At 38.7% G+C, this 16,382-nt stretch overlaps 1 protein-coding gene and 1 long non-coding RNA gene across 3 annotated transcripts in view; both read left to right on the top strand.

The window, feature by feature from the left end:
* LOC106093703 (hemicentin-1) overlaps positions 1–16,382 on the top strand; it is a gene marked incomplete in the record, with an annotated part of 778,578 nt that overhangs the window by 413,328 nt on the left and 348,868 nt on the right.
* LOC131995348 (uncharacterized) lies at positions 7,952–8,867 on the top strand. 2 transcript variants are annotated; one of them, XR_009397399.1, is made up of 4 exons: positions 7,952–8,141; positions 8,315–8,494; positions 8,556–8,641; positions 8,698–8,867. It is a non-coding gene; the product is annotated as an uncharacterized LOC131995348 (long non-coding RNA). The 2 variants fall into 2 exon arrangements; XR_009397398.1 differs by having other exon boundaries at positions 7,958–8,494.

The raw sequence follows: 16,382 nt of genomic DNA, 5'->3' as shown, positions 1-16,382 counted from the left end.
TTTTCTCAAAATTGCTTTGAGCAAAATTTCGACGGAATACAGTCTGTCCAACGTCAAACACCCTGGGTCTTGTTCGAAGATTGTACGCACCCTGATTCTTCTCGTAGGCCTCCTTAATGTGCCTGCGCAAATCTTGGCGGATAATCTGAAGTTGGTCATCCCGGTGGAGTTTCATACTGGGTTCGTCCAACAGACTCAGCTTCCTCATCAGCTCGTACGACGAAGCGTGGGTAACCATATCGAACCCGTAAAGGGCGTGATAGGGGGAACATTTGATCGACTGGTGGAAAGTGTTACGTAGGGCACAACTAATGGCGGTCAAGTTCAGATCCCATTGTTTGTGATCTTTCTTAAGATACGCTCGAATGCCTGCAATCAGTGAACGATTTACACGCTCAGAGGCATTCGATTGAGGTGAGTATAATGCGGTGTAAATATGCCTTATCCCAAAAAACGTAAAAAAGGCGTTGAGTTCGTTCGAACGGAACTGACTTCCGTTGTCACTCACTATAATTTCGGGGACACCATAGACATGGAATATGTGTTTCTGCAGATAGTCCTGGATGGCAGATGCTGTAAATTTGCGCAAGGGACAAATCCAATGGAACTTGGATAAATGATCCAAAACGATCAACAGCCCTATATGTCCTGACTTGCTTCTAGGATATGGACCTAAAATGTCAATATAGAGGCGCTGGAATGGACGAGATGTTTGGACTAAACTACCCATTGGAGGTTTCAACACAACGTTCGGGGCTTTCGTCGTCTTACAGGTTTCGCAGTTACGAATATAGTCGCGGACATCACGTACCATACCAGGCCAATAAAATGTCCGTCTTAGCAATTCAAGGGTTTTGGCCATTCCGCCGTGTGCAGCCACGGGTACATCATGGGCCCTTGCGATGGTGTCAGCCTGAAGCTTTGATGGAACCCAAAGTTTCCAGGACTGATTTTCTTGGGCCTCATCCCCTGAATAATGCTCTGTACGAAAGTACACAAACCTATCCATAACAGTTATATCAGGATACTTCTCTTCTTCTTGCCTCACACGTCTCTTCAAGTCTTGATATTCCTCGTCGTCATCAAAATGTGGAGATGCTAGGTCAATGCCAGGTTCAGTGATCTCCAGAGCACAGACTTCCTCTTCGGGAATGCGGGACAAGGCGTCGGGGACCACATGATCACTCCCCTTTCTATGACTGATGGAAAACTTATAAGGCTGAAGTTTGAACACCCAGCGGGCCAGCCGTCCGCTCAAGTCGGGCTGCCTCATTAGCCATAACAAACTGGAGTGGTCAGTGACCACCTCGAATTCCTGCAGTTCCAAATAGCATCGGAACTTTTTAATTGCTTCTATGGCTGCTAAACATTCTCTTTCCGTAACACTATAGTTACGTTGAGAAGTGTTTAGTTTGCGGCTCATAAAAGCAATTGGCCTTTCATTGCCATCCTCGTCATGCTGCACCAAGACTGCGCCAATCCCGAAGTCACTCGCATCACAATGAAGATAAAATTTCTTCGAGAAATCGGGGTTGGTCAGCACTGGGGCTGAAGTCAACAAGGTTTTCACCCTATCAAATGCAACCTGGGCCTCTGGGGTCCATTGGAACTTCTTTTTCGTCGAAAGCACCTCGGTGATAGCAAACGTCTCTGATGAGAAGTTCTGTAAAAATCGGCGATACCAGCCGGCTAAGCCGAGAAACCCGCGAACTTGTTTCAAGTTCCTTGGTACTGGCCAATTCATAATTGCAGAAATCTTCTCAGGATCCGTGGTAATACCACCATTACCAATAATGTATCCCAAGTAATTCACGCTTGTAACGCAGAATTTACTCTTGGATATATTAAGAGTGAGGTTGGCCTTGCGGAATTGAAAAGATATGCGCTTGAGGACCTCGAGATGTGCCGCAAAATCTTCGGATACTATAATCAGGTCATCCAAGTAACCGAAAACTGAATGTCGAAGGTCTGGTGGAATAAGTTCGTCCATCAAGCGACACATCGTCTGTGGGGCATTGCACAGCCCAAAAGGCATAACTACAAATTGATATAGCGGCCTTCCTGGGACTGTGAATGCCGTCAACGCTTTCGACTCGTCGTCCAAACCAACCTGCCAGAATGCATCTTTCAGGTCCAGTTTCGAAATTATATTGGCCTTAGGAAGCCTGGACAGAATTCCCTCGACATTGGGAAGTGGGTAGGCGTCTTTCCTTGTCACGGCGTTCAGCCTACGAGCATCCAAGCAAAGTCGAACTTTGTTTGGCTTTACCACAAGTCTCATAGGAGAACTCCAAGCACTTGTGGATGGCTCAATAACGCCTAACTCCAGCATCCTGTCTATCTCCGTGAACATCAACCGTTCTACCGCGGGTGAAACCGGGTAAAATCGTTGCTTTATGGGCGCCGCATTGCCTACATCGATAGAATGTTTTATTAAGTCTGTTCTCCCTAGACCTTGTACTTCAAAATTGGGAAACAACTTAATAACAGCATCTAGCTGTTGTCTCTCATGGGCCGACAATCGAAAAAATATATCATTCGAGGAGTCCTTAACCTCCTCGTCACTTGAAATATCGACGGCCGACAGATTTGGGGAACTTGGGCCATTATCATTCAAAGCGATAATGTCAGACGTACAAATCAAGTTTCGAATAAGATCGAAAGATTTCCAAAAATCGATACCGAGGATCAGATTTTGGGTAATAGATGGAATTATTAAAAATCTAAGGCATCTGGTGCTACCTCTAAATGTCACCTCTACGTCGATCCACCCTAACACATTTTGGGTACTACCATCTGCTGTTCTAGCGTGTGATCGAGCGGCTCTAAAATTCGAATATTTCGAAAAATCTTTCTGAGCAAGGTTGCCTCCAATGCAACTAATATTCGCCCCAGTATCTAGCAATCCGTACTCTTCAAAATCCAGGAAGGATACTTTCGCGTAGTAACGCATATCCTTTGGGTTGGAAACGATCGTAGAGACACGAATATTACGACAAAGTTTCCTAACTTTGAAAAAATTTCGTAGACGAACAGTTGACCTCTTAGGCCTGGAAAGATGACAAATCGATGAAACATTAAATATTTCATTCCTTTTCCGTATATATATCTCCCACCTTTTATGGAAAGGCAGTCTGGGATGCACAATACGAGACGAATCTAGGCCCAAATCATTCGAAAAAGTTTTGGGTCTTTGAAGTATGGTAATCGGGGTCTCCTTGTCATCACCCGTAATAGTAGGTGCAGGACATGACATATCAGAGTATTTGTATTGAAAGTCAGAGTTAAATTGAAAATCAGTTTGAGAGCCAACATTTAAGCGGGGTCCTTGTGAGGACCTATTTGTCTCCCGTTTTTTGAAGCGTTCTGGCTTCTAGACAAACAAGATGCACACTGTGGTTTATATGTAGCCTTGGCACCACAACCATAACAGAATACCGTCCTATCTTCGAGGCAATCAGGCCAATGGTGGCCAACTTTATCACAATTCCAACATCTCGGGTCAGGTTTGTGTAATACCTCGATTAAAGGACTAGATGCACGATCGAAATTCTCAGGTTCGTCACCCTCAAGTGGAGCGACGTACCTACGAGGTGCAGTAGTAGGGTTAATGTTGCGCGTGGCAAGGTTCCGGCGGACGTACTCGTCACTTAGAAAGTTTTCCCTCATCTGAACCAACTTCCTCAGATGAGACAAAGAACGAATCGGAACATATAAAAGGTCTTGGCGAATTTCGGGGCGTAAATTCCTTGCTATTATTTCTATCAGTTCATCCTCACACATAGGAGTAGAAAGTCGATCAGCTATTAGAGAGAGGGCGTCAAAGAAGGAATCATACGATTCCCCTGGCTTTTGCTTCCTACTTCGCATTTCCTCTCTTAAATCAAACGATGACTTGAGCTGTTTATACTGATTAAGTATGGCTTCACAAAACGAGTCCCAGGTAATCGAACTAACCTGTTTGTGGTATCGCCAGTACCACTCACGGGCTTTCCCTGTCAACAAAGTGTTTAAATTACTACAAATGACCGTAAAGTCATTGTTAAAAGTATCTCTAGTCAGGGTCTTTACTCGGTACAAAAATTCTTCAATGGTTAACCCTTTGGGAGAACCATCAAACTTCAAGTTCCAGTTGTTGATTATGGAGGTTATCTTTTCCGCATGCATATTGTTGTAATTGGAAGAAAATTGGGTGTTTGGCGACATATTAAACGCACGAAAATTAGAAGAAGTATGATTACTCTGCGAAGGAGCCTGGAAATTATTGTTATAGGGGTTTCTATAACCCATATTTGGCATTTCATTCGATTGATGGAAATTGACATTAAAATTGGAATGCGGAGGCAAATTATTTCGTTGGCTGGGGTTACCATTTAAATTAGAATGTGGAGGAATATTATTCGGTTGGTTTACGTCTCTCCCTGAAGTATTAGAAGTTGCATTCTGATTATCACTATTTGGAAGACGCCGAAAAATCTCGCTATTCTGAAGCAAGCGCGTTAGTGTCGTCTCAATGATATGACCGACTTGATTATAATCAATGGCATTAGCAGCCGAAGGCGGATTTGCAGCATTTGTCATATTTGGTGAAGGAGATAAACCAAAACTCACTCGGTCGGCTATGGATGCATTTCGATTTGGAGTATGTAGAAAATCTCTGTTTGGACCAGAGCTCCCATTAAGTGGCGGATTCAAAGCCTCATGGAATAAAGCACGGGCTTGACTACGCGTATTATAAGACTTACACATAGCTCCCCTGCCTCTTGTTCCCTTATTGGTAACCTTATTGCCTTGGTTCTGCTTTCGAACAAAATTCACCGCACGTAGTTCGCTAAGTTGACAAGACCGATTACATGTTGGACATGCTGAAGATGTAGCTAAATATGTCTCAATACACGATCTGTGAAATGAATGAGAACATTCGCTTATGACAAGGCAATCATGACCCTCGTCCATTGATTCATTGCAAATACGACAAAGTGTGGGCGAATTATCGGTTGTAGCAGCCATAGCTGGCTCCTCCGGTAGTGGAGACTGATTGGACTCAGCCATGCCAAAGGTATGAAATATATAAAACTATCCAAATTCAACCGTAAAGCAGATGCCTAAATTTCGAATCCTACAATAGGTATTGTCAAATCAGACCCTTATCGTAACCTTTGCGAAAATTTGAAAAAAAAAAAAATTATATCCGAGTTGGAATTCCCAAACACGATCTAAAAACTATCAACGCGGAATCTAGATTCCGAGTGCGATTCAAGGGAAACAAAAAAAAGTTATAAGCAGTACAAAAAATAATAATTTGCAGAATTACTCAATGCAAACCACGGTTTAATGTTTCACAATAAATTAGATAAATGACGTTTCTTGCTAAATTATGGGTATCACTGAAGAGGAGTTTCAGGCAAATATCGACTAACAAAGATTTCAAAACAGGGCTATGGAGTTCAGAGTAAAATTCAAAAATTCTTAGGGAATTGGACACACCAGCCAGGAGAAACTATTTCCTTGTCCTCAACTGTAGATCAGTGGTCTTTATTTCGCAATTGCGGAAAAAAAAAGATGTCCTGAAAGATCACAGGCGCTGATACCTGAGTCTACAACTACCTAAAAAATACAAAATTGCACTCAAAACTATACAAGAATCCAAATTTCCATTATAACATTCTAAAGGATAATGAAAGAGTTAACAGAAGGCAAACGGTCGGCCAGAGCGAGGTAAACCCCAATCTGCTGAAATTCCAGTAAGATCTTGACAACTATTCATACATCCTATATCCTGCCATAAGGGAACTTTGAGACCTCTCATGAAAAATGAACTCTAAAAATGGTGAAATAAAAATAGAGCCAAAAAAGACCAGGTCAGTACTTTTTCGGCCCCACGTTGGGCGCCAAATTCTGTAATGTACACGAACGAAATTCGATTAGAATGCATATTCTGAAAAAATATCGTGGCATTCAGGGACTTGGGAAGAGGTAGGACTATGGGAGCCTTTTATATCCTAGCTTCAGTCGGGTGGGGGGTTCGTGTCCTTCTCATACCCAAACCATGTTCTCATTACATCCTTATTATAGACTCCCCTGTTTATTTAATAAATGAAATCAAAACCAAAATGGACCAGAAAGATAAATTACATAAAAAAATACCCCACAAAACAAAATACCAAGATTTTATTATATAAGTGACTGACATTAGTCGTTGCCTGATTTAGTTGTATACTCTCCGATGATGTTGAGAGTATATGCCTCAGAACCCACGCCTACCTATATTCTACTGGCATTATAACATCAAAGTAGAAACCCTGTAACCTGATCACTCCAGATCAGCTAACCCATTTTTTGCAAGAATACGTCTAGAAGATTTAGAATTTCATCATAAATTGATTATAATTACTTTTTTTATTTAAGACATATTCCATATAAAATAAATTCAGAAAAAAAACTGATAGATTAACTTAAATTTTAGAAAATAATATTATGCCTATCCAATGTATTCGCCAATATAAAAAAATAAATTTAATGTTTGCGCTTTGAAAATCTTTCATGACGACAAAGCAAATGGATATAAATTTAATTTAGATAAGAAAATTTTCAAATACATAATTCAATAATATGACCCACCACGGGTTAATTTAACATTTATCAATCAAAAGGTACGGTTCAAAGTTATGAATGAATGTATGTAGGCAAACGAATAGGAAAAAAAACAATCTCACTGAGATATCATAAAGACATTGGATGATTGCATTGCAGTGGGGGAAAAAAAAAAAAAAAAAAAAAAAACATCAAATAAATAGACTCAACACATTACAAGAGCAAGAGCAACAAAAACCCAGTTGGCTCTTTATAGCAAGAGAAATGAATATGTAAATCAATGCAATCGCCCACGCATTATAAAATCTCTGTAAATAAGAGAGCAAAGCAAAACAAAATTGAAAGAAAGAATAAAATAAAGAGTTTTATTTTTGTGGTTTTTGCTTACCCCCTTACTCCGGTCATGATGAAGGCCTCCAAACACAAACTGGATCAGGTGATGTTTTCTCTTCTTAGTGAGAGACTTGTAGAGAGCTAGCTGTGAGAGTAGGAATTAAATTTGGTTTTGCTTTTTTTGATACGCTACTAGAACTTCATTATAATTTCTTTGATAGAAAATTTAAAAGATTTTACGATCGAATCTTATAGGTATCCATGGATACATGTAGGGGAAGTATACCGTACCAAAACATTTGGTTACCTCTACAAATTGATTTATGTTTTTTTCTTGTTTAATCAAAACGCAACAATAACAAAAATATAAATTGGAATTTAAAGATTTTAACAAAAAAAAATATATGACAAAGCAAATGAAAATCTTGGTTTCATTTGCATGCACTGCGAATATCATGAGGGTTCAGTTTAAAGTATTTTAACACAATTTCTTTAGTTAATTAACAAGAGCTTTGTGGGCAAACCCCATATCTCTCTTTAAATGCGAACAAATTTTATGTAGCGATCTTGTTTAAGCAAATGTAAATGTTTTCACATAAATCCCAATAAAGCACTTTGGGTTGGTTGTTTCACAAAGGGGGCACTTTTGCTGGTACTTGAATATCTGCTTGGTTCGCTGGAACGTCCAGGCTGTCAGTAAGCTTTGGAAGGCACCTCTGGTCATATAATGGGGTCGCTACAGCAAAAAGCTGCTATCAGGGTGTAATGTCCCCAGCCTTCAATTACAGGGACGAGGGTCTGCCAAGTTGGAGCGGATTCCAAGAAAATCTGGCCAGGAGAGGAAACGAATAGCGCAATTGGGTCAATTCCTCTAAGAACGCTCAATAAATCGCCCTTTATCTGCAATATTTGGTGGTATATCCACAAAAACCCAGCGTTTGAAAGGCTTGTACTTTCCGATAAAAATGTACCACGTTTTGCCGCTGGAAAATTTAATTCTAGGTATGGACCGATGGCTAGGAAAAATTTTAATTATTTCCAAAGAAATTTAATGTCTTTCCACTTCGAAGGTTAGAACAAGAAGGAAGTTGCAATGTTCAGCTGGGGATATTCCTACCTAATATTGGCGTAGGAAGCGATATGTAGAAAATAAAATGTCAAATCTGCTAGACTTTTGTCCAAATGCAGAAATCGATATTTTGTTACCAATTTTGGTACGATTTCTCATATAATTGCTTCATAGCAGAAATAGTAAATTACACTGCCGCCTTTAAAATCATTGCCCTCTTAATACGATAAACGTCATTATTTTGTTTTATCTAACCCGAATTATATATAATTATTCAATCAAAATTTAAATCGAAATTGGCAATGCAATCTCAACAAGAACCTCACCACTATGGGTACTGTACAAACCAGTTGAATGACGTCAAAGGGAGTCAATAAAATGGATTGACAGTGATCAAAACAGAACAAAATAAAAACATTGTCATGAGGCCTAACTGGACACATTGCAATAAAAAGAATTGACACCAACAAAAAAAAAGAAGGTTCGCCGTATGTTCTGGTGAGTTTTAAGTCTATTTTAGATCGTTATTGAAATTTGTCCATTTCATTTGTTTTCAAAGGCGTGCCACGGAAAGGGCTTGTGGATATAAAGATAATGGGTATAGAAATGTATCATTTCCCATCATATGAAGTTGGCTTGACGTTGGTAAGTATATTTTCTCTTCGTATAAAAGGAAACTAATGACCCATAATAATTCACAGGTTCTAAGAGGAGAAAATAAAGCTAAAATTATAAAATGGAATGCCAAAATTCTAAATTGAAGCAGAATTCAAACAAATAAGTGGAATAACTTGGGTCCAGCTTTTAATAAATGTCACCAAAAGTTAAATGGAAATTTTTACAATAAAAGTGCGGTGGCAAAAAAAATTGATGCAAATGTGTGTGCTAATTTTCCTTATCTCATTGAAAGTTCTGAGAAAACGTCCACTACAACTGATGATGGTGATTTCTTCATATTTGGTGATTTGAATGCTCTGCATACCAGCTGGCATTGTATTCGTAACAATTCTGCTGGTAACTGTCTTTACAATCATCAATTACAAAGTAATTTTTATATCCACGCCCCAAACTCTTTTACCCGCTTTGGCCAAAGAACCTCCTTTGTACAACCTTCTGTTGTTGACATTCTTTTGACGAATTCATCTTTACAAATTTCTAATATACGTTCTCATCCCGGAATATTACCGTCTGATCACGTTCCTATCTCATGTGATATTTTTGGTTCAGTTGAAGAAAATATTATTAAAATTCCTCAATATAATAGAGCAAATTGGGATGAGATACGCAACTGGGTTGATTGCAAACTTGAGTGTTTACACTCAGTAGAAATAACCACAAACAACATCGAACAACGATTGTCTCTAATAACTAAAACACTACAAGAAGTAAATAATAAAATACCAACTGTCAGAAAACTCAACAATAAAAACAATCTCTCCAAATTAAGTGTCTACTTAATTGGTCAGCGAAAAAGATTCACAAGAAAACTGCAAAGAGCACATGATCCAGATCAGATGATTTTATTGAAATCACTCATCAAACGAATTTCACAGCTGATTGACGAAAACGTGTCTAATGATGTCAACAACAACTGGAATACATTTCTATCTAAACTCCCAGCTGGTAGTAAAAACTTTTGGAGAGTTTCAAGGGCCATGAGGTGTAAGATAACAGCCGTTGAAACACTAACCGTAGATGGTGTAGACATGGAGAGAGCTGACATAAAAGCAAACGTCATTGCTGACACTTTTGAGAGAGCACATAAAATTACGCACAGCGATCATTCGGCAGCTGATCGTAAAGTGGTGCAACATGTTCAGTGGTTAAACTCACAGAGCATTACAATTGAACCATATGATCTTACCACAGCGGAAGAGGTAAAATTTCACACAATATCACTGAAAAACAAAAAATCACCTGGATTAGATGGTATAAAACCATTGATAATTAAAAGAATGAGTGACAATTTTTTTGTACTTTTAACACAAATCTTTAATTGGTGTCTGTGTAACGGCTACTTTCCTCAGACTTTTAAAGCAGCGAAGGTAATTCCCATTCTTAAAAAAGGTAAAGCAGCAAACTTGGCTTCAAGTTATAGACCAATCAGCATGCTGACTGTTATAGATAAAGTTTTTGAAAAAATCATCCTGTCGAGAGTAAAAAGATTTACAGAACAAAACAACATTATCCATAAATATCAGTTTGGTTTTCGTGAAGGGCTTTCAACAATTCATCAACTGAAACGAGTTTTGAAATTAATTACCGACAACAAAGTTGAGAGAAAAAGTACAGGAGTGGTATTGCTCGATATCGAAAAAGCTTTCGATACCGTATGGCATAATGGGCTCGTATATAAATTAAATGAATTCAATTTTCCAATATTCATACAGAAAATGATAAAAAGCTTTTTAGAGAAGAGATCATTTTTCGTTTACGTGGATGGCCAGAAATCTTCTATGAGAACTATAAACGCGGGAGTCCCTCAAGGTGCTATTTTATCTCCAATACTTTACTCTATATTTACATCTGATTTTAAAATTGGAAAGGAACAGTCTGTCGCCTTTTACGCCGATGATTCGGCATTAATTTCAAGCGGAAAGGTGTCAAATGCTATCGTTAAAAACATGAAAAAAGGTTTGATGGCATGTCAACGCTATTTCAAGAAATGGAAAATCAAAATTAACCACAATAAGACACAGGCAATTATATTTCCATATAATAAATCACCCAGAAGGATACCATCTCTAGCGCTATCAGTCAATGGTTCTGATATCCCGCTGCTTGATTCAGTTAAATATTTGGGGATAACTTTTGACAAGAAACTAAATTTTAAGCATCATATTATAGATATAGCTGACAAAGCAATTAAATGCGGCAGAGCTCTCTACCCTCTCATAAATAAAAGGTCATTGCTAACACCGAAAAATAAAATCTTACTGTACAAAATGTGTATTCGCCCAATAATGGCATATGGATGCCAAATATGGTTCAAACGGAGTGCAGCATCGAATCTAAAAAAATTGCAGATAATACAAAATAAAAACTTGAAAACTATTCTAAAACTACACAGAAGATTCTCAACTCGTACTTTGCACGAGACCTCTAAGCAACCTACAGTAAGCTCTTACTTGGCAGAACTTACTCAAAGGTTTGAAATGTCTTGTAGATTTTCTCCCTATGAAGAAATTAGAAATTTAATCAGATAACCAGAATTTCGCAACTTCTGTTTTGAAGTTGTTGTAATTGGGGTTTCTATTAAATTTCGGTATATAAAATAAGGTATTTTTCTATCTTTTTGCCTTAACCTTGCATCTCATTTATAAATCCATAAAAATTTGATGATAAATCACTATAAAATGCTTAAGTTTGCTGTAATACTTGTAAGTAAAATCTCAAAATAAGTTTACAATAATTACAAATGTACCTGTGATAATGATAGTTTAAATTATAAAAAAAAAAAAAAAAAAAAAAAAAACCTTAATTTTTTTTTTATAACGCGAGTGAAATACTACTAGCAAGCCAATTTGAACTGAAATGTGAAATGGCTAACAAGGATGAATGGCCGGAAATGATCTATTAAATAAAGCTTTATGGCATATTTTTTCCAATATTTATCATGGCTATGCCTTGGAATCACTCTTCTAAATGAAGGTGCCATATGTGGCCCTGATATTTTCCCATATAAAATTTTAGAAGTTTCATTTGCTGCTGTTCCGAATACAGCTCGTTTGGATAATCGATGAAGTGCTGCATAAATTTAGCATTTATGTGCTATTGATTTAGTACGTGTTGTATGAAATCGCTATCGTTAAACGTTTGGGGCCACACATAAAATGGCGTTCTTGTTCATTTGGCCCTTCATGTGCATATTTATGGCAGCTGCAATATCTGTGTGGGGTTGTGTGTGTATGTGTGTTTGTGTGTATGAGAGTACCATCAGTTGGTACTTATGGCAAGGATTCATTTCATTGAATATTGCCAGACATGCCAATAGCAGAAGCAACATCAGGATAATGCTGCCACTGCTATTACACAGCATTGCAAATGATTTTCACAATACCTCATAGGCTACACAGAGCAACAACAAAAAAAAAACAAGAACAACAACAAAAAAAGAGATAAATTTGATTTAATGATGTAAACTTAGTATTTATGGCAATATAACACTGTAGAGATATGTGCCATGTGGCGATTTGAATTACCGGCAAGCAGTTAGGTAGGCCGACAAGCTGGCAGTTTAAATATACGAGCCTTAATTTCGATCATCTTAAAGTGATTATAAGTACAAGATTTTTGGGAATAATGAAAATATATGAAAATTTTCATTGCAATTTATAACATTTTGTATATAATATAACAAGAATTGAAAGTGATATTTTATAGGTCTCAAATTTTCAAAGCAGGTGGTAAAGGGACCTAAACAACAGTTGGCAATATTTATTAGATGTACTCTTTGGATGTGATAGGAATTGATTAAAAGAGGTTTATTGAATTCAACGTACATATTTCAATGGAATATTAGATTTGACTGTATTAGCTGTACCTTGTGGCGTATACGTATTGTGCAGCAACCGCAATAAATAATATAGCGTATACGCAATGGGTGGCTGCAAGAGAGGATTATAAATTCAATACATTTTAACTCGTTTCAATATAACAGAGATGCTAAAATGAAAAGTTAAGCAAGGAATTAAAACCGATGAAAATTCGAGTCCGTTTGAGGTTGATCGTTTTGAAGTGGGTAACTTATGAATAAGGGAATGGGTTTTCTTGAGGTTGAACTGATATACTCCAGGAGTCAGATAGACAGACAGATAGACAGACAGATAGACAGACAGATAGACAGACAGATAGACAGACAGATAGACATACAGATAGACAGACAGATAGACAGACAGATAGACAGACAGATAGACAGACAGATAGACAGACAGATAGACAGACAGATAGACAGACAGATAGACAGACAGATAGACAGACAGATAGACAGACAGATAGACAGACAGATAGGCAGACAGATAAACAGACAGATAGACAGACAGATAGACAGACAGATAGACAGACAGATAGACAGACAGATAGACAGACAGATAGACAGACAGATAGACAGATAGACAGACAGATAGACAGACAGATAGACAGACAGATAGGCAGACAGATAGACAGACAGATAGACAGACAGATAGACAGACAGATAGACAGACAGATAGACAGACAGATAGACAGACAGATAGACAGACAGATAGACAGACAGATAGACAGACAGATAGACAGACAGATAGACAGACAGATAGACAGACAGATAGACAGACAGATAGACAGACAGATAGACAGACAGATAGACAGACAGATAGACAGACAGATAGACAGACAGATAGACAGACAGATAGACAGACAGATAGACAGACAGATAGACAGACAGATAGACAGACAGATAGACAGACAGATAGACAGACAGATAGACAGACAGATAGACAGACAGATAGACAGACAGATAGACAGACAGATAGACAGTCAGATAGACAGACAGATAGACAGACAGATAGACAGACAGATAGACAGACAGATAGACAGACAGATAGACAGACAGATAGACAGACAGATAGACAGACAGATAGACAGACAGATAGACAGACAGATAGACAGACAGATAGACAGACAGATAGACAGACAGATAGACAGACAGATAGACAGACAGATAGACAGACAGATAGACAGACAGATAGACAGACAGATAGACAGACAGATAGACAGACAGATAGACAGACAGATAGACAGACAGATAGACAGACAGATAGACAGACAGATAGACAGACAGATAGACAGACAGATAGACAGATAGATAGACAGACAGATAGACAGACAGATAGACACACAGATAAATAAACAGACAGCTATTCGGCAGCTATTCGGATACACAGTCGATAGGTATGTGTAGAGATAGATGAATGGTCCGACAGACAGGCGGAGAGACTAGCTTCCGTCAGCGGGGTTAAGGCCTGCAGCTGAAAAGTTCATTACGGAAATTAAGATTTTAGAGATAGGAAAAAAGACTGACGTTTAGAATGCTTATTGGACAGATTTTTATACCCACCACCGAAGGATGGGGGTATATTCATTTTGTCATTGAGTTTGCAACATATCGAAATATCCATTTCCGACCCTATATAGTATATATATTCTTGATCAGTGCAAAAATCTAAGACAATCTAGACATATCCGTCCGTCTGTCTGTTGAAATCATGCTGGAGTCTTCAAAACTAGAGATATTGTGCTGAAACTTTGCACAGATTATTGTTTGGTCCATAAGCAGGTTAAGTTTCAAGCTGGGCTATATAGGACTATATCTTGATATAGCCCCCATATAGACCGGTCCGCCGATTTACGGTCTTAGGCCCGTAAAAGCCACATTTATTATCCGATTTTGATGAAATTTGGGACAGTGAGTTGTGTTAGGCCCTTCGATATCCTTTGTCAAATTGGCTCGGATCGGTCTAGATTTGGATATAGCTGTTATATAGACCGATCCTCCGATTTATGTTCTTAGGCCCATTTATAGTCCGATGTCGCCGAAATTTGGGGCAGTGAGTTGTGTTAGGCCCTTCGATATCCTTCATCAATTTGGCTCAGATCGGTCCAGATTTGGATATAGCTGCCATATAGATCGATATCTCGATTTAAAGTCTTATTATTAGATATAGCTACTAAAAAGATTAATATTTTGTTATACACAATTGAACAATAACTTGTATTTATTAGTATTTGGTCCAAATCAGAACATTTTTCGATATAGATGCTATGGGGCATAAGAATTTTGACGAAAGGTGGATTACGTTTATGCCAGAGGTGGTGGGTACCCAAAGTTCTGCCCGGCCGAACTTAACGCCTTTTTACTTGTTTTGGTAACCTATGATTATATACAGGAAAATGGATTTTTTAACTTGTCCTTGGGTGTGCGATTTTGTGTTCACCGGGCAGACGTGGCAGTACTCAGATTGTCGATCTGGACGGACCAAGTATTTCGGCACACGCACGGGCCGACAGACGAAAAAAAAAACAAAGAGACGAACAGTCAGACAGACAAACGAAAGGACAGACGGACGGACAGGCAAATATTAATCAAGGCGAAAAATTTTAAGCGTGAAAGTCGCCCTAATCGAGTTTCTAGTGTGCTCGGATTACCTGTGCTGACAGACTGACGGAAGGACAGACAGGTAAATTTTCATGATTGAGTTTCTAGTGTGCTCGGATTACCTGTGCTGACACTGTTGCAAATTTAAGCGAAATCGGGTAATAAATAAAGCTTTTATGGTCTTCAGACCCTTTATCGGGGGATCGGTGTTTATGGTAGCTATATCTAAATAAAGTCCGATCTGAACCATATTTAAGTAAATGGTCGGGAATCCTTAAGCTACACACTGTTTTAAATTTCAGCAAAATCAGATGAAAAATAACGTCTTTATGGGCATTAGACCCTTTATCGGAAAATCGGTCTATATAGCAGCTATATCCAAATATGGTCCGATTTGGCCCGTTCAAGAACTTAACCATCGTGCATCAAAAAGACATATCAGTGCGAAATTTCAGCTCAATATCTCCATTTCTGAAGGCTCTTGAGTGATTACAACAGACGAACGGAAAGATGGACAGACGGACAGACACACGGACATCGTTAAATCGTCTTAGAATTTTATGACGATGCGAAATAGATACACTTTGCAGAGTTAGAAATTGATATTTCGATGTGCTACAAACGGAATGACTAAATGAATATACCCCCTATCTTAACGTGCTGGGTATAAAAAGTAATCTCGTAAAAGAAAATTTAAGTTAGGTGCTACTTACAAAATCCCTAATTGTTTTCCATGCCACGCCCCTAAGTTGATTCGTGACTGGTATTGTGTCTCCACCTAAGTGCCGGTGTCTGTTCGACCCGAAAGCCGGGCAATGACAAAGGAAATGCCAGTTACTTCGCTATGGCCCAGCACTCAAACGTTGCGGATCGTGCCATGCTCAGAGAAGGCTTTAATCTTCTTCTAATATTCCAAAACTTTTCGTGATTTTACCGTCCTGGTTGTTAGTGCCCCTGTGGCCTGTTTACTGTCCATAAAGATATTCTTACTCGCGTCCTCCCACCACATCGCGTTAACACCACATCACCTTTCGCATTCCGTGATCGCCCGGATCTCTGCTTGCAGGACAGTATTGTGGTCAGACAGCCTAAAACAGATCTCAGTCTCTGGGTTCTCAATGTAGACCTCCAGTCCCACTCTGTTCTCTAGCTTTGATCCACCCGTGTAACATGATCTTCCAGATGGCAATACTAGGGTTCTGTCAATCCAAAAGTGTGCTGTTGGCAGCAGTGTCTCGCACTCGACTTCAATGT

The sequence above is a fragment of the Stomoxys calcitrans genome, chromosome 2 (genome assembly GCF_963082655.1).
Source record: "Stomoxys calcitrans chromosome 2, idStoCalc2.1, whole genome shotgun sequence".
NCBI lineage: Eukaryota > Metazoa > Arthropoda > Insecta > Diptera > Muscidae > Stomoxys > Stomoxys calcitrans.
Note: the sequence above shows the minus strand (reverse complement) of the source record. Positions and strands in the feature narration are given on the sequence as shown.